The sequence below is a fragment of the Parus major genome, chromosome 4, assembly GCF_001522545.3.
Source record: "Parus major isolate Abel chromosome 4, Parus_major1.1, whole genome shotgun sequence".
NCBI lineage: Eukaryota > Metazoa > Chordata > Aves > Passeriformes > Paridae > Parus > Parus major.
In genome coordinates, this window is record NC_031771.1 from 21488421 (window position 1) to 21508222 (window position 19802).

The 19802-nt window shown below is 40.8% G+C and overlaps 1 protein-coding gene across 2 annotated transcripts in view; it reads left to right on the top strand.

Annotated features, from left to right (window-relative positions):
• TET2 (tet methylcytosine dioxygenase 2) overlaps positions 1-19802 on the top strand; it is a 71648-nt gene that overhangs the window by 17263 nt on the left and 34583 nt on the right. The gene's annotated exons all lie outside the window — the stretch shown is intronic.

Sequence of the window (19802 nt, forward strand, 5' to 3'; positions counted from 1 at the left end):
AGTGTTGGGGTTTTTTCAAAGATTAGATTGAAAGAACAGGGAAAAAGCTCTCTTAGTTCTTTCTTTTTGTTTCTAGTTTTAATATTTAATGAACATGTGATATTGTTTTAAGCTAGTCCTGATGGTCTTGTGAAGTTAGTATTTAAAGCAGATGGCTGCAGTGCTTTAATAAGGTGGTTACTATAGAAACACAGCACTGTGAAAGCAAGAGTTTCTGTAATGCATGGTTCCCTCACTAAACATTTTAAAGACTCCTGATCTACATGTAGCAGGCTCAACGAGTACTAACCAAGAAATGGAAAAGAGAGATAATATGCCTGGAGTATTTACTTCAGCTGGGGTCCACTTAAACCTAGCTGGATAGCTAACATTTTTGTGGCTTACTAAAGAGCTGCTTGAAACAACATGAAACATGAGAAGAGAGATAAGCAAAAATATTGATGGAGGAGATGACTGTAGGCAGGAGACAGATCATTTCAGTTATCTTTTTTTAGAAAGCAAGCTGGACTCAAACATTAACACAAACAAATTTAAAAATGCAAAACACCCCCAAACAGTTAGCTAATACACCCAAATATTTACTTCATAATCCTTGGGCTTTTTGTTTACTTCATCCTTGTATATTTAATGTTGCCTATCAACACACTTGTTGCAGCCTTATGCATGGGGAAGGACACATCATGTACTTTCAAGGATTTGGGCTTTTTATTACTGCCTCTGGTTTTCTTTATTTTGTCAAAACTGTTTTAACCTGAAAGTACCTAAATTCCTCTCCATGTGCCAAAGCATTTTACAGGCTATGACACAGACTTTAGATATCCTTTTAAAATGTTAATTATATATGTGAATTTCATTTGACCTAAATCAGGACATTCAAGGGAATAAATGACAGTCTTTTTTTAAGGGTTATGGGTTCTGTGTGCAGAACTGAGCAGGAAAGTTCTACCTCATCTGATTGTGTCCTTCCCTCCAGGGAATTTAGAAGTGGTTTTCAGCAGTCTCAGAGGGTGAGTACATGGAAATATTGGTTGTAGAACTGTAGAAACTATGGAGCAAAGAAGATTTCAAAGCAACGCTGGATGTAAAGATAGCACTTGTGAGAAATAAACTTCCTTTCATACAATCTGGGCATAATGCAGAAACTCCTGTCTTGCACTACAGTCAGCAACAGCGCTGACCTGGACTAGGTTCAGAGGGAGCAGGAGACAACCAAGGCCTTTTCTTTGTTTTATCCTTTCTTTTGTTTCTTTCTGTTTTCCTAAACTCAGCAGGTGTTTGTGATTGCTTGTCTTTTTCTTTCCTCTGTACCTTAAAACACCTAAACTGGGAAGGTTCAGTTGCAGGGTTTGCCTCTGTTAGGGAGCTGAACACATCATCATTTTAAAAGCAAGAAGGGAAAAAAAAACCTGTGAGAAACACTCAACTAACAGGGTTTTCCTCTACCTCAAGACTTAAATTCTTTCATCAGTTCCTGTTTCTGTATGGTCATATCTGATTCCTTTATGGGCTTTTTCTATGACTTAAAACTTTCAGAGAAGGAAAACCACATGTGATATAAAACACCTCCCACTTTTCTGCTTGTCACTATGACTCTCACCACTGACATCCTCTACACACCAGTCAAGGTACATCTTACCTACTTAGCTCTGTCCTTTCGTGAGGCTTAGCCTGCCTCATTGCTCTTTGTATTTCTCTCATGCCTGTAAAGTATTACTGTGAGCAGCACTGGCCTCAGCTTTGCAAGTTTAGCAAGTCTAGAAGAGGAATTCCCTACTCTGATTTACTTACTGTCTGCTTTGGTTTTGATGTATTTACAGTGCAGCAGTAGAGCTATGAACAGATACTCAGAAATAGGTATCAAACCTTTATCATGATGCTCACTGTTTTAAATAATTCTTCATTACAGCATTCACTCTCTGAGGATGACAGTGACCCTCAGACTATCTCCACATGCACTTACAGGTACATTAAATACACAGGCACAGCACACAGAAACAGACATCTCCATCTCTATTTTCTAAAGGGGAATATTTTTAGGCATGACAGATACTATGAAGGAACTCTGCCTGGCTGCACTCAGGATAGATGGGGCAGGCTATTTTAGGTTATTACATAGCAGTTCTTAAAAAAGAAAGCTTTGTAACTTGCAGGCAAAAGCTGAGGGAAATCTGTCCCTCAGACAGCAACAAAAGGAGCCCTAGGGGAATGGGTAGCCCTGTGGTCTGTATATAGATTTAACCCTGGACCCATTTGGTGGCCTCAGGAGGACCTGTGTGATCCATGAGCACCTCTTTCCAGTGCTGCTGGACTTTGACTGCTGCTCCATGTAGGATTGTAGTGCCTGTACTGAAAAGCTTTTTCCCCTTTTCCTTTCATTAAAAAGAACATGAACATGAGTGCTTTTCCACAGTGGTGATTAATTAATTTCACAAATAATGTCACTGACTGCAGTGAGATCACATGTGAGAATTTACATGCATCCATGGAAGAACTCAGTCTATAACCCTTTGGGAAGAAACATATAATAATGAGGGGAGTCAAAAGGACATTTTACATCCTTCCTGTGTCTAACAGGAGGGCCTCTAGCTCAGCAGATGCCTGAAATCATGCCTGTGGTACATAAATAGCACATAAATATTTTTTCTGTATAATCTGTTAATTACTTTTAAGTGCAAATACTGGGTAAAGATGCAAAGCTTGGAAGCTCATTGAGTGCGATGGTGTAGGGTTGGGAAAATCCTTGCACCCTAAACCTTAAAGTTCTGCTTTTGTGGTAGAATATAAGAGTCAGAAAGCCCTTTGTAGGAAGATAACAACAGAAAAAAAAACCCAAATACCCAAACCCATGCTCAGTATTGGAATAGGAACATTCTGTCACTTGCCTGTTGTGGCACTGGCTTATTCTCTACACAAGCAAAAGTAGAAAAAAAGTCTGGTGATCACAACCTCTGGGAGATTATCTCATAGCACTATCTAGGTTAGTCCTAAAGGGCTGGAAACCTTTCACATTGATGCAGTCATAATTAAATGTGATCCAGTTGCATTTGTGGAATTAACTAATCACTGGTATGAGTAAGGGGCTCACAAGTCAGCCAGAAGTTACTGTGGGAAAACCTCTGTGGGTTAAACTGAAAGCTGCTGAGAAATGTTGATATTTAAATGGCAAACACAGTAGCTCAAGAACACGGGGAATAAGCAACTCTGCTACTAACATTTCCTGGCATATGACAGTTTTGATAAGGGGATTACTCTAAACAAAATTCTCACTCTCACGTATGTTCATAGCTTTAATTAGACCAAGCGTAGATGGAAATTCACAGTCTGCTTAACCTATTTAAATCTCTCTGATAGGTTCCCTTTGCACACCTGTTTGAAATAAAGTGTGAGTGGAAAGAATAACCTCGTGGTGCTCTTTCAGACTTTTATTGTACAAGATAGGTGGCTTTGTCTGCCTTAGTTCCCCTATTCCTTAGCATTTAGAATATTTTTTAGTAACAACTGGGATCTGTGTGTGGAGAATGCTTGTTGGCGTGTGCAGCAGGAAACTGCAAGGAGCAGGCTACAAGAGGATACTGTAACCTAAGTAGCATGAAGAGTCCACTAGCTAAGTCTCATAAATGGCCATGATCGTGTGCAACTAATACATAATCCTGTCCCAGTTCTGCCTGTAACTTATATTTTCTTCCGTAAAACTATACTGTTCACTCTTTCAAAACCACAAATTCGAATGTTACAAGCTAGAGAGGGGGTTACTGCTGGTCAGCAGGAGCTACCCTCATAGGTTGAAGTATGAATACAGAGTCTCTAATATGTGATTTTACATTAGCTTTCCAAAATATTCTGTGTTTGCTATATTGGGTGTTAGGTGTTAGGTCTGTTTAATTTTGAAAATAAAACATATGCAAGAGGCTGAAGATCCTTGCTACAAAATAAAAAATCATTATTGTGTAATAAAATTAATGCAGCAGTTGACTGATGTCAGCATGACAAGGATTACACAGCTGTACCCACCACACCTATCAGCCTTACCTAGGAGACCACAACCCACAAGCTATGCTCTGAATTACAGGGGTTGCATATGTGCTGACACTCTTTTTAAACCAAAATTCTAAAAAGACCTTCTCACAAGAAGATGTAACCACATAAGAAGACTCTTGATTTATTAAGAAAGAAGTATGCTCTGTGAAAGTCCCTGCCACACCCCATTAAAATGATGCTTTTTTTTAACTTTTCTTAACTCACTGAAGTGAGTGAAACAAACCTAATTTCAGTGATCTTGGGATTATATATTTAAGTTTGATTAAGCAAATGCTGACCAAATACCCAGGTATAAGGCTATGAAAAATCACATCAGCTTTCATTAGAAAGCTTTCATTAAATTCCCACCTGGACTGTATTTCTAATGAGCCCACCAACCTTCGGGATCAAAGTTCCTGATGATTTATATTTTAGCAGCAAGCTTGCCTGAACACTTGAGTATTCTGGGTTTTTTGCCTCCTGACTTCTCCCTTTCTCTCTCCCCCTTATTTACTCTGTTCTTTCCCTATCAGTATGTGCCACTGTACTGTACACGGTGCAGTTACATTAGCATTTATCTGATGGAGCTGAAAGCCTAGATCTTTCTCTGTAACTTTTGTGAGCCAAACTTTAAAAGCTTCTCCTTCTCCTCCCCCTCCCAGATCCCTTCAGGGAAGAAGCAATATGAACAAGAGCACGCACAGATCTCTCAAGAATACAAATTATGTTCTGAACAGAAAGTTGGCTCATGCATGTCAATTACTTGTTATAAAGAATAAAACATTCACCTATAGTTAACCTTTAGAGGGAATGGAAAACACAAAAGTTATTGCTTGCTATATGCTTTTTACTGAAGTGGCAACTGGCAGGATGAACTGTGTAGGGGTAAAAAAAGTTGCTCTAAAGGATTCTAGGAGAGTAATTTTGAGCCAGCAGAGAGAAAGTCTTGAAGCAAAGGACAAAATTGATTTGTTGCCAGGGTGTGCAACATGGGAAGAAGAGACATGCTCAGCAGTGGTGCTTAATTGTCCTTTTTATACTCATTGCATACTACTGTGTGTAGTCAGAAAAAAAAAAGCAAAAAAAAAAGCCCAATCCTGAGTCAAATAATGGAAATACAAAGGAGTTTGGCCTGCCTGATTGAATAGTCCTGCTTAAGCTCCTTGCTTATGTGTATTACTAAAACACCTGTGGTTTTGGTCACTAGAAGATGTGCCATTAATTATTTATCATGATTGTTTCTGGTGTATCTATTAGTCAGTGCTTTTTCAAAATGCTTTTGCTTTTTCGTTTTTGTCCTCTATTGCACGCTCTCAAAGCAGTAGTGACTTTGGGAGAAGGCTGTATTGGCCTATAGCGGCACAGTTGTAAGCCTGTCACTCTCATTAGACAGGATCAGCATATTCCATGACTTACTAATGTAAATATATGGGAAAGTACAATTACAAGGGCAGGAAGAATAGAAATTGCTTGACCAGAGTGAAAGCATCAGAGCTGATAGACAAGGTAGTGAAACAACCGATTGAAATCAGATAAACATTTTTTATGAAGATGCAAAAACTCAATTAGAGTGTCTAACTCTTTTTTTGTCCTCCAATATTAATAATAAACTGGACCTCACTCACTTCTACCCTTGCCTCAAGTCCATGCTGCTTCACACTGTTAGGGAGAACAGACTCACACCCTTCACACTGAAGTGTTGTGCTATATAGACTTCTTCATACATTGCAAGGACCAAAATATCCACTACAGTTTAGTGGATAAAATAAACTTCTTAGGGCACTTTAGAAGCTACAGACTATTTTTTTTTTTTCTTCATAATAGAAATATTTCCTTGGTATCTCTCTGGTGCCTGTTTATGGGTATAAAGTCTGGTTTCATAACAGAATCCAAAGGCTTCTCTGTTCATAGTTCAGACGCAAGTGGGAAGTTGACGTGTGAGGTAATTTAGTAGTCTAGACCCTGACCTGATAATGTGTACCTCAAAAGCCACGAGGAGTAGTTCATCTCCTCACTTGCTCCAGACACTCACATTCCTGACAGAGAGAAGCTGGTGCATTACTGTAATACTATCCATGGTGACAGTCAGGTGATGAGGTTGTGGCTGGGGTTGCTCAGGTCTTTATATTACTCTTGACTTATGGTCACCTTCTGAAGGTGAAATCAGAGCACTTGAGCCAGGCAACTAGACCACTGGGACGTAAAGGGGTACAGGAACTACATTAAGTCATTCCTGGTTTGTTTGGGGTGGAAGGTCTTAAACAAGGGCATTTCCTTCTTAGGGAAAGGGGTACTTGCAATAGAAAGTTATTTTTAGTCACTGTGTGCTCCAGGAGTTGATACACAGAGCCTTGACCTGTCTGCTGATAACACATTACCTCATTTGCAGCTTCACTGTTGACATGTGCTCCACTATGTCCTTGCTTGAACCTGGCAGGCACCATGTGGTACAGTTGTCATGGCATTGTCTGAAGGATTAAGCTGCAGCAAGGAGGTTGCTACCTTTCAAACCGATGCAGAAGCCCCAAATAAATTCTCAGTAGCAACATATCTTAACAGGAACGCTTGAGGGACAGGCTGACATCTGTGTTATACCAGAAATATCTGGAATGGTACCATTTTACAGGAGTGTAGTAACAGCCTCACTGTGTAATGCCATTGCTCAGACCTTGAGCCAAAACTCAACCAATATGACTCTGATGAAATCAGGGGAGCTACCCTGACCCACAGCAGTGCAACACCTGCCCTTGTCTCTGCTCTTTCTTGCAAAATTACCAGATATTTTTTGGGCAAAGCTAACAGGGCATCCTGGGCAAGTGTTCAGTCTCCTTATAATGCTTGTCACAAACAGTGAATGGCTACCCAATGGACTCCCTTCCTCCTCTCTGCCAGGTTTTCACTGCTGCCAGCACAACGCCACATCCATCTGGACAGGCAGACAAGTCAGACTCCCTTTGGAGGCAGCCCGGCTGCCTTTCCACAGATTGGCGCAGGGTTGGCATGGCAGCGTGCCGATGGGCTGGAAGCCTTCCGCCGGGAGTACGCGCGTCACCTCTGTGGCACGCTCGACATCCCTTGGCCTGAGGCCCATGGCCTGCAATCCTGAGTCAATGCTCACACTGGGTTTGTCACCCAGCTGACAGTGTAGTGACCTTACTGCAGGACACAGATTTGGTTCCACGTGCCGTAGAAAAGATATCGTATAAGCCATTTGATCATTTCGAACGGGGCATTTTCACAGCACATCTTATGAACTAACTAGATCGGTAAATTCATCCTCCTGTATTTTTGCCACACCAGAGACCTTTTTCTCATCGTGTCCATCACTGTTACCACTTGGTCACACCACACTAGCTCTTAGAAGGAAAGAAAAACTACAACTGACATTCACAGAAACCTGAAGTTCATAATTTTGTTAGATTAGTTTTAAAAGGAAACAGAAAATCCTATTTCTTATCTCATTTCTTGCCTCTATAACCTCTTATTCACCTCTCATTTGCTCTGTTCACTTTCTGCAGGTTGAAAAATATCACTGCTTTATTTCAAAATATGTTTTTGTCAGCTTTTTCTTCCACTATCCAGAACCTCTTTTTTCATATTTAGCCTTCTCCATTTCACATTCTCACTCATGCCTTCTTGCCCTCCTTTAGGATCCTTTCTTTGATCTCACTGTTTTACCCAAAGAAAGCCAGACATCTGAATAATCTAACCAAGGTCTGCATCTGTATCTGGATATACACAGCACTCTCCTTACTCAATTTGGCAGCTGCTTGCTCCCAAGGCACCTACACATTTTCTGCCTGTGTGACTACCCTGCTTCCCTTCATATCCTTCAAACTTCTCTCTTCAGTTCCTGCAACCAAACCTTGCAACTATCTTCTACTGCTTCCAAAACAGTTCCTTCCCAAGAAGGGACTTCTTCTAGCACATTCCCAGCTTTCTGACCATTTTAGTTTGAGCCTCTCCAGCCTTTCACGTGTGCGTCACTTTACCGTGTGTGAAATGTTCTCTGGGAAAACTTGTTGACTGGCACAAAATTCCCACCCTGAAGTTGCATGACTTAGGATGCATTTAAGCAACACAGAACTTTTCTAAACTGTACCACCTGTCTGCCTATCCCCTTCTGAATTATTGCTCTGGGCTTTACTTCTGATTTACCTTCCCCAAAACATTACTTATCAAGCTTCTCTCCAGAGAAGACAAGAAAGCTGTAAATCCATTGTACTGTCCTCTAGATAGTCAAATTACAGTAAGTCTGTTGCTTCAGAAAGGCCTGCTCAGTTTTACTTCTTACCTTCTTACCTCTGTGATCCCAAACAGGGAGTGTCTTCCATGAACCTGCTCCACTTGCTTCCTGAGGAGCTCCTATCATAACCCTCACTGGGGATTGCAAGGTCCAGGACTTGACTACTGTCCAGACTTGTTTAAAATTACCCTTCTCTGTTGTCTCCTCTCTACTCCCAGTTCTTAAAGATAGTGTTCCCTAGTGTCTCTGACTTGTGGTTAAGGTTCTGACAGCTTTCTGCTTTTTGGCTTGAACATATTTCCTTTTTCCATGAATACTGGTGACTATTTTGCTCACTATCACAAACTATTGCAGTCATACACCCCTGCTGTGACTAGAAAAATATATATTAAGCTAGTTTCCCATCAAAAGGAATAATATGGGATGATACTGTGCATTTGTACATGTCCATCCCCCACAAAGGAAGTCTGATTCAACTGTTTGCTTTCAGCCATGTATGACAGATTTAGTGCTCCAACTGTTGTGAAGATCAGAAGCTGAGAAAAGGAAAAAGACCCTATAAACATCCCAGTGAGGGAACAACAAATGCATAACTTCACATGTTATTAAACACCAGAGAACCATCATGGGAGAGAACCCTTAAACATGTTCCAGCCACAGGAAAAGCATCCTGTAAAGCCTGAGAGTTTCACAGCTGAAACTCTCAGTCACCCAAGAAAAGCAAACCCAGCGTAATCTTAGTTTTCCTGAGGCTTGGTGCTCCTGAAATTACCTGCTTGGAAAGCATGCCATGGATCCCAAATCAGGAATAGCTCCCACTCCAGCCAGAATAATTTAGCATTTGCATTTCAGCTCACGAGTACCAAATATTAGTTCACAACATGTGTTCTTCATGCTCAGAATTCCAGTAACAGTACCAAAAAGATCTTACCTCTTAGGTTCACACTTGGTTCTAAAAAGCTCTGTAACTCAGGATAATAATAGGTATATACTGATTCTAGAAGAATTATCAGCCTGTTTGGGTTATTGGTCTACTAATCCTCCTGTTACAGCACTTTTACTTCCTCAACAATGACGTGTCTGTATAACCTGCTCATTGCAGAATGATCTACTTCGAAGGGATAGAGGTACAGCTTTACAGGATCCTATTAGAGGTGTTTATTCAGGGGAAACTTCAAGACAAACCAGGAGGTTTTGAGGAAGTCTCAGACTACATTGTATTTGTACTGAAATAACTACCATAAAAGGCAAGAAAAATTATTTTACATAGTGCTAAAGTGATTTAGAATAATCTATGCAAGGCCATAGGGAAGAAAGAAAGCATATGGCTGAAAACACTCAGCAGTATTCTGGCTTGCACAGTGTCATGCTCACTTATACAGTTATTCACATTTCTATATATAGCTCTGTGTATCCCCAAGATTGTCAAGGTGTTCTGGATAGTTTACATAAATAAAAACCCAACATGTAAAGATCACTCTTTTCAGTTCCTGCCCTTTCCTTACTTCGAACAAAAATGTAGTTAACTATTTCAGAGGAAGACAGATTTTTGTGCCTGTTAATAAGGCTACTTCATCTTTCTGTGCTGAGGATTTGTGGCTAACATAAAGGAAAGGTGGATTTACATGTGGAAATATTAATCCTACTTTCTGTAGCATTTGGCTTTTCCTTCTACCTAAGTTTATTTACCTGCTTAGCAAGGTAGTTCCAGCATCAAGGTGAAATTGCTACTGCACTTTTTTTCTGTTTGTTTGTTTTCATAACACTTTGACCTCACCTTCGTAAGACTGATTCAGGCAACTGTCCACATACTGGTAGGATCTAGTGGAGGTCAGCAGCAGTTCCACAAACTACATATAGCACTGCTAACTGAATGGCATAGGTTGGTGTTATGTAGAGTGGGCTACCAAAGCACCAGCAGTCCACAGCTGAACTCGGGTATCTTGGGGAACAGTTGTGTTCACGAGCATCTGACCTGTGCTCATTCTGTGGTCAGCAAACCTGCATACCTGACTTCTGGTCAATCAAGCCCTAAGGACCATCTCTCCAGCAGCATTCAGATGTTTGGAGAGTCAGACTGGTATTTCTATAATTCCATAGTTTCTATTTATGTTTGTAAACCCACATGACATATCCATCTGCAGGTCTATGAGCTTAAACACCACTGCACAATTTGGCCCATCTTTCATTAATTTCTTCAGTTTTGCACTCAAGTTCTGCTGAGTGCCACGCTGCTATCCCTTCATAGCCTCAGCAGGAATAACCACGGCTTCCCCTCCGTGTCCCTGTGCACTGCGGGCACTCACCCAGCAGTCTGGCTGTGCATGGAGAGCTGCTTCCTCAGCAGCTGGCTCATACCCAGCGAGGAGGCTGCCTCCAAAGCACGTGGATGCACATGCAGCTTTTTCCAGCACAGCAAAGTTGTCCCTTGCCAGGTCTTGAGATCAAGGTCCTCAGAAGGAGCCAACTTGCTTCTCCCTTAGGAGTTTGTCCATTCTGCCTACAGGAAAACTCTTATGTGCTTGAAAGTTTCACAGCAATTATTCCCAAGTTTAGACAACAATGAACACACATGCAGTGGAGTAGCAGTGAAAGCAGTTCTCAGCATTTCATGTACACACAGGGCTGATGTTAGTCACGCACAGCAGCCAGATAAAAATCCAGCCTGTTGCTTCATGATCTCTGATTACTGTGGAAATCATTCTGTTGCCCACTTTGCAGCAGTCACCTCACCACTGCATTCTCCTCCTGAATTTGCTGGTTTTCCCCATTACACAACCCACTTCGCTATTTTTTCCTGAATTAAAGTTATTCCCATTCCTTGCATGTTTCCATGATTACTCTATTATTATCTATGATGTAATTAAGAGCTCTGCCCATTTGGCATGGTGTATACTTTCTGGAGTAATGCAGCACTCTGCACGCCTACTGGTGCCTTCTGGTTTCCAAGCAAGGCCATGGGGGAACAGACGCTCAGCTGAGCAGCAGAACCCAAAGGGTTTCTCACTGAGACCTGACCTTCCTGGATTCATGGAAAATCTGTTTATTCTCCTCATAAATACCCAAAATACTTTTGGAATAACAGAAACAGAATTCTTCAGCTAAAGCATATTTTCTCCTTTTTCCCTATAATTAAGAATTGTCTGGAGTGACTCACCTTTCCCCATACATCCCCTCTTGATGACTTCCTCCTGGACTGTACCCTCCCAGCAAAGCTGGCAGCCATTGGGGTGTGAGAGAAGAAAAGGACAACCACCCTTGATATTTTCTTCAGACAAAACTGTTCCTGAATTGTTCTTTCTTTGGTGTGTTCATTATTGTTGTCCATAAAATAATGAAAGGAAAAACGTGTCTGTTAGCCTGTCAAGGGAAGGAAGCAGGGCAAGAGGCTTGTTTTTAATTAGTCATTTTGTGAACATTTGTGCAAGGACAGAGTCTGCTGCCAAACAGCATCTCAATTAGCATGTCCCTGTGGGCAGACCTTGCTTGGATTGATCTGTGACTTACAAAGGTGACAGAGAGAAGATGCAGAAAGGATTTGTTTGCTTTTTTATTACCTCCCTCTTTTTTGTGTTGCTAGGAGAGGAGACTGGTACAGTGGGTGGTGTATAACTGGGAACAGTGACCCAGTTCAATAAACCTGGCTTGGCTACTGTGGGATTGGAGTGAGACAGTGCAGAAGAGCTGGCTGGGACCACACCAGCCACAGAGCAAGAAGCTGTTTCTAGTGCTTTGTTAGGCAAGAGAGGTGAAACATGAAGCAGTAAGGCAAGGATGAGGAAAGATTTGAGAAAATAAAGACTGAGCAAAGACACAAACCCAGAGAGCAGGTTTTGTCACTGGCTGGAAGTTCTTTGAAAAGCATGTATCAAGTTCTCCAAACTTGGAGAGGATTTTGGGGAGGGCTGGAGAGGAACTGAAGGAAAGGAATACTTTTTTCTTCAGAAAAAGTTAATGAAAAATATTTTTTCCTGCTGAAAACAAGGTGTGCATCCAGGCTTAAAAAACACATGATATTTCACCAGAGATATTTTAAAGATTTTGGTGTTTTTGCCACACAGCAGAGCAGTGTTTTGCATCACTGAAACTCCCTGAGGAGTGCAGTAGCATTTCTCAGCATGTTAATTGTCACATAGTGCAGCGGGTAGCTTCTGCTCAGGAGAAGGGGGTGGCAGTGAAGAGATTAAAATGATGATTCAATCAGGAGACTCTCAGAAATCTGCCTAGTGACAATTTTTTTTTTAAAGACTCAAGCTCTGTGGCATAGTTACAAAGGAGAAGTCTTAATTAAAATTAACAGGCAGATGAAGCATTTGAATGGGCATCTTTCAATTCTTTTTCTCTTTCAGCTCTCAGTAAACCCTCTTCTTCTTTTCTGTCTTTTCTCACAACAGCTTAAGTTTGCTTGAACAGTTTTGCTTGTCCATTTTCTTTCCATCACAAAAAAAAAAACCCTTTAAATTGTACTCTCTCTAGAGTGCCATGCAAATAACTTGCATTTCTATTATTCCTTTCAGCAAGGAACAATTTAGAGGCAGTTCTGCTTATCAGCCTGTGAGTTAGTCGGTATATCACTCCCTATCCCATTGTAGTTTTTGAAACAGGCACACAAATTAACTTAGGGTCTGCATCATGATTAGCTTTTGCTGGGTGTCCATAACAGAAGTTACACATGGTTCATTTGAAAGTTTATCAGATCAGAACAGAAATGTTGTTCAACTCTGGCTCCAGCTGCATCTGTTTCTGACACCTGTTGATAGTTAGGGATAAAATTTTATGCACTAGGACAGACAAGTAGAAATTCCAGCTTTGGAGATCCTAAAGCTAACATGAGCCCTTGATCTTTTATATACATATACATACACATATACATACCATACAAAAATTCACTGCTACTAGCAAAAATCAAGTCATACTACATGAATTCAGATATTGGTGTTATAAATTATGGTAATCAAAAATTAAATTTGCACCTCCTGTTTCACTACCCTTTCATCATGCAGGAAAAGCAGGCAAAGCTCCATTGTGTGCTTTTACCAAAGAAATGAAAACCCAAACCCATTCATATCCTTAAGCCAAATTTTCCTGACTGAGCAGATAGGAAAGAAAGCATGTACTCTTGACTAAGTGACAACATTTAAAGGACGCACACATGAAATCTTTTTGATTATCATCATCATATGCTTAAACAGAGCACAAGGCCAGGTAATTTGGCTTTTAAGTTTGTTACATTCCTAGATTTTGGAAGCTTTCAGTTGAGCAACTTGCTATGTCTGTACTTTGCCACACAGAACAAGCCTGCTTGCTGTATTTCTTGCTAGGGTTTGGAATTAAAATGTAGATTCAAAGCAGATGGGGATGTTTCTGCAGCAGCTGAATAGAAATACACAGAAAATGAGAAAACTCATCCTTCCCCTCCCCCTCTCAAACAAAGTCAGCTATCATCTCCTTCTGACAAAGGCCTATTCTTTTGCAGACCACATAAAATTATCTATCTGGTGAAGATCTGAATTTATGTACTATCAGGGCCCTTTGTGAAGTGCTGGAGAGCCCTTGGGCCAGCAGAGCCTCATTGCTTGTAACGCTGCTCTTCAACAGGAGCAGAGCGACCTCTGTTCAGGAACTCCTTCAACGCTTGTTTTACATACAAAGGGAAGGGAAAACAAAACAACGAGAACCAAAATCAGTGAAACAGAAAATTATTTCCTAGATGGCTGGTACCTCACTGGCATACAGTCTAACCTGTTCTGTATTGGAGCAGCACAACAAAGCCATCCTCCTGGATTAGAGGTTAGTAAGCACAGACAGCTGGTCTCCCCCTGGATCTTTCCCCTACACTGACCTTGCACAGGGAATCCCTCCCTCCTTTATCCTTAGATAAACTCCCATCGTCCCTGAAACTGGAATAACTGTGCCATCTCACAGTCCCATTGCCTCTGCATCTGTCATGCATCATTGTGAATCACATTTGTTTTCAGCAGGGAGTTTCAAGTCATTACCTGCCTAAAATAGGTTTCAATCAATGGTTAGTGACTCTGAGAGTTTTCTTTACATAGGAAGATGTCTTGTACTTGGATTTTTCTTTTCTTGGCTATTAACTAAGCACTGCAGCAGATGATGACTTAAAAAAATTAAATAAGAACAAACCCAAAAAACCCATCCCCCCTCTTTCTTTCTCTAGAAAGTCAGAAAATCAGCTCAGTTTCAAATCTAAAAGCTAATCTCTGCCATTCTACCCTTGGTGGGTGCATTTTACTTCTACAAGCTTTGGATTCCCCTCTTCACTGTTGCGGTTTCTTTTTCTTAGTCTTTTCAGTGTAATTAGTCTCAGCTGTGATACTACGTATTTTCTTCTTCCCCTGGGCAAAATATCCCCTCTAAACAGTTTCTGCCTGTTCTTTCCCTCCCTCTTTAAATAGTAATTTACTATTTAAAAAAACACAACTGCCTCCCTCTGTGATACTGTCCTTATCTCTTCCATGCACAGCAAGAACAAGAATTTCTACTTCTTGAGAAAACACCAATAAGCTCAAACAGAGAAAAGGTCAACTGTGACAAGGATTATGCATTTCTGAAACTCCTTCTCATATCTAAAAAGATTCCTACTTTATGTCTGAACTACAGAGCTAGGGTTTACCCTTGCAAAACCAAAAATCTTGCTATACCACTTGCATCACCTGCTACAAGGTGATGATATTGTTCTTCATTATGATAAAAGCTTGTTTTTCTGAATTGCTAGAATGCCATTTAAAGCTAGGAAATAATAATCCCTTTCTTTCACCCCAAAAGATAGCCAACAAAGTTCTTAACTCTGTTTTACAATTGCAAGGAATAAAAGAAAAAGGAATATAGCACTTTTTATGTGACACAAGAAGTATCAGCACGAGATTTTCCTAGATTTTCTTTCTTCCTCGTCAGCTCTCAAATACAGCTAAAGTTGAAATGAAGACAATAAAAGCAACCAGCTGTGAGGACTGTAGAACTGAGGGAAAAAATATTTCTGCCCATCCAATATGGATTCAGTTTTCCTCTGTAAAGCATTTTTCAATTCTGCTTGGAAGACAGACACTGAACATGGACCCAAGTCAGATAGAGTATGAATAGCTCTCTGGGTACAGGGAATCTTTCAGGAATATCCCTCTTATCTAAGACTTTGTGCTGTCATTTTGACTTTCTGGGGCCCTGCCTCAAATGCTCAGATGCTAAATACGCATTCAGTATCAACATCATACAGGGCAGGAAACTAATGCGTCTACTTCGTGCATTTTAAAATGAACCAAAGATTTTAAGTGAAGAAGCATAGTTTCTCATTTTTCATCTGGGGTGACTTGACTTTAACTAAGCTTTGTGTTGTGAGTAGAGATAACAAGTGAGAGAACTGTGTAAATCTTCCCAGCAGATGATCTATTTGACAGCCTAACTTTGTCAAACGCACTGTCTAACTATAACATTGAAAGAGAAAGCTGATGATCTTTGCTCTTTTGAGGTGTCAGGTACTTAATATTATCTGTCTTCTTCATTCAGATATTCTAGATTCTTTTTTCCCCTTTGAAAAAAGAGAAGAATAGAATGAGATGAAAAGATGAGAAATACAGAAACTAGAGTTAAAAAATAAACTTAGAAGGCTTACAGAAGAGCTTCCCTTCAAGCAAAAAATAGAAAGAATCCAAATAAACATTGGATTAAACACGTGGTATTACAACAGAAGAGCACTGTGGGAGTTACAGGGGCATGACCAATATACAAAATGCCATCACTACTTTTCCTGTAATCTATGGTAGCACCTTTAAGTTACAAGAGTGTAATGTTTCTGTGTAAAAATCTGATCTCTGGCCTATTCAACATTAGTTTTTCCATCCATTGCAGTGGATGCATAAGTTTATGGTCCCTCTTTTCCATGTACAGTCCATGGAAATGAAAGTAATAAAGTAACAAATAATTTTGTAGTTATGTAAGTTGTTGTACCTAAAACTAAATCTAAATGATAATAAGGCCACAAATTAGAACAAAAGTTAAGAACAGTTGTTACAGCTGCTCTTCTTTTCAGTCGGCTTACTGAAAACCCACTAAGTCTCAAGTCAAGCAAGTTCATTTAAAACTTAAAAGGTTAGCTGTTAGTTTTACAATGTCTATGAATACTTCATCCCTTCATCCTTGAGTTTTTGGTTGGAACAAACCATCCTATATCCTGTTCTATGTGCTCAACATTTTGCCATGCCACTCTGTACACAGTTCACAGGCTGTGGCCATTGTTTTATAGTGTCTGGCCACCCTGAATCCTTCAGGGAGAGCTACTCAGTTATGCTTAACATAACATGCACTAGTTACTGTTCATGTCTTCATGCGTGAAGTGTAAATCTACTTCTGAAAGATAATATTGGGAGTATTTGCCTTAATTAACCTGATTCTGTTTATTATAAATACCTATTGGTAGCTTTAGCAGAAAGAGGTAACAATGATGCTTACAAAATGTGTTTCCTGCATTTTGTGCATTGTTATGTATTGGTTACTGCAGTTCCCTGTGAGTCTGTATCTGTGGTTGTGACCTATATGAACAAAATAACTGGCAAATGCTGCTGCCCTGTTCCAGCTGGAGCGTAAAGGAAGTGGTGTCACGTGCAAGCCCAGCATCGTTCAGTAACTCTCTGTGGGGAGTGAGAGGGCTCTCCAGAGACAGCCTCAAAGAAGTGGCTTCACAAATCCTACAGGCAGGATCTCAGGTCAAACAAGTGTGTGTGCTGGTGCCAGGCCAGATGGGAGGAGAGTACTCCAGTATAAGTCTGCAAAACTGGGAAGCCATTTGGAGCTGCTCTGCACTGGAAGGGGGTGAAAAGCTCATATGGACCAGTTCCTATAAAAACTGCTTTGAATCAAAGTTATTGCAGTTACATGGAAACGAGTGCCATAGTTGCAAAGCATGAGCTTAAGCTTTCAAGTAAGTCAGTGCAAATTCTGCAGTAGGTTCCTAGTGAGCCAAATCCAGAGGGACGCCTCCGTAATTAACACCCAACAAAGGTCACTGCCTGCCAATTCTGGGGTTCACAGGCCAATCCCCACAGGTGCTGCAGGGCCATCCCAGCAATGGAGACTTGAAGACTGTTGGTCGGCAGTCCTTGGTAATTTAATCTCTAAAAACTACTATCAGTGTTTTTAGTCATCAAAACTTTTAGCAACAGTCTCCAGCTGCTGCACTGCCTTCCTCCAGCTTCAGCTTCTTGCAGTTCTGTGGAGCACATTCCCTCATCCCCCATCCACTTCCTCTTATTAACCTTGTAATGGAAAATCTCTCTCAAAATCTCTCTCTCTCTCTCTTCCTTGTTGCTATCTGAAGTGCACCAATCTTTCCTCCAACACAATCTGACACAACAAACAGAGGGAGAGTTATTACTGCTGACCACATATTTAATCTTTTATAGCAATTTCTTTTGGAATCCTGATTGAGCTTTTCAGTATTCGGTAGACACAGGCCATTCCCAATGTGTCTCTTGTAAAGGGGACTGCAAATCCTTGAGCTCTGTATTTCCCTCCTTTAATTTAAAGTAACAGCAATGCTTACCAGCATCTAGTTATTTCCATGACAGTTCGCTTGACCAAGGACTTAAAACCAAACATCAAAGAAGCATCTTCCATATCATGCAGATTAGATTCATTTACAAGGCCGTGCACATTTTCACAAAGCAGTTCCTCAGCCATTAACCCACAGTACCAGACTGGTTTTATCACAATCTCAGGATCTTTTGTCTAATTCATTGGCAGCAGCACCACTAGAGTTAAAATATTTTGGTGTTCTGTTTTAGCTCGAACATCTTTTTGCTGATTTCCGAATATCTTGTTTTACAATAGCCTCCTTCAGGCAACAGAGTCCAGAGCAAAATTTAATCTTCAGCGAGCGTAACAAAAGGAATCAGTCTTAGTTACCAAAAGATCATTAAGTAGTACCAGCTGCTTTCAAGACATTGAATTTTTTCAATGAAGACAGAAAAACTGAAGCTCAGACTAAGACTTTTGTGGTGCCTGGTTATATTGCAGTGTATGGGAAAACATCTCCTAACTCTGAAAACATCTCTGCCTCCACAGCTCTAGGAACAAGGGCTGGAGCAGGGAGCTCAGGCAGGGGTAGGCTGGGAGTCCCTGGGATATCCATCAGTTTCCAGGATGGGACTGGGGTCCTGCTGGATGATGCTGACACATAGCCTGCATACACTGCATACTCAGGTAGCCTCTCTGCTTGAAGAGAGGAGCATGGTTTTGTTGGGACCTATCAGTGACAGGACTTTAAAAGTGCTAGAGGGAAAAGGTAGGAAACAGGATGGGCTTGGAGTCATCAGCACCCTGAACATAGAGTCCAAACAGCTTCATGACAAAATTTGTCTCTGTCATGCTACACGCTGGATGCACAGCAGTATGGGGACAGTATTCTGTCTCTAGCATTCACCTGATTTACTTTAGTCCTCCACATGCATTTTTAAAAGTTAACTGCAGATACTCTGGGATTTTTTTCTCCCCCCATCTTGTTTTCAGTTCTAACTTTAGATGCAACTAACTTTTCAGAACATTTGCTTAATCACCAATACCTATCAGACTTTTAAGACAATTTTGGTTTGGGAAGCTGGGGCACACATCTGATTTATTAAACACCATTTCTGCAGAAAGCTTTTGTGAGTTATATGAAACTGTTAGGAAGGTCTGTTTGCTGGGGAATTTAATAAGCAGATAAAACTTTGTCATTCATCCTTGTCCCCCACCCTTCCCATAGTAAAATTATTAGCTCATTTTCTCATAATCAACCTGGCTGACCCTCAAAGGTTGACAAACCAAAGATAAAGTGCCCTTTGCATTTGACAGTGACATGCATATTAGCTTAACTGACTGCATTAGACATTGAGTATCCTGATAGATGTCTGTTCTCTTCTCCCAACTCCCCCTGCATTTTTTGGGTTTTTTTTAAAAAAACTACTATTCATTGCCCCCAGAAACTGTATAGAAGTAACACTACCAATCACAGACTGTGCTGTATTTCTCCTGAGTAAAACCAGTTACATATATCAGAACTTAATGCCTGTCATCCTTGCTTTGCCTCCAAAACTCCCTGATGTGTTTGGAGGGGAGCAAGGGTGACATAGGGACCATAGGTTTGCATTGGCAAGAAAAGCAGGGACTGTGCTGTGCAATCCACTTGGCATACGAGGACACACACACACACTTACGGGAACTCAAGCACACAATGCAGGGTGTTCTTTCCTACACCTGCATTCCTGAGCTCAAGACCACCACAGCTATGAGGCTGCTGGCTGAAAGACCAGCCTGGCAAACACTCTGCATAACCTTGCCAGGTAGGAGCAGTTCTGCGGGGCTTGTGGGATCAAGTCCTCATTGCTGGAGGTGTGGATTTAAAGAATGGAAAGTCACCTGATCCTTTTGAGGAGAGCTCCCCTGCTTAGGTCCTCTTAGGAAGACTAAAGAGAGGCATTTAAAAGGCTTCCATTAACTTTCATCATCTGTAAAAGATGTTTACTTAAGCTGAAAAAAGTCTCAGCTA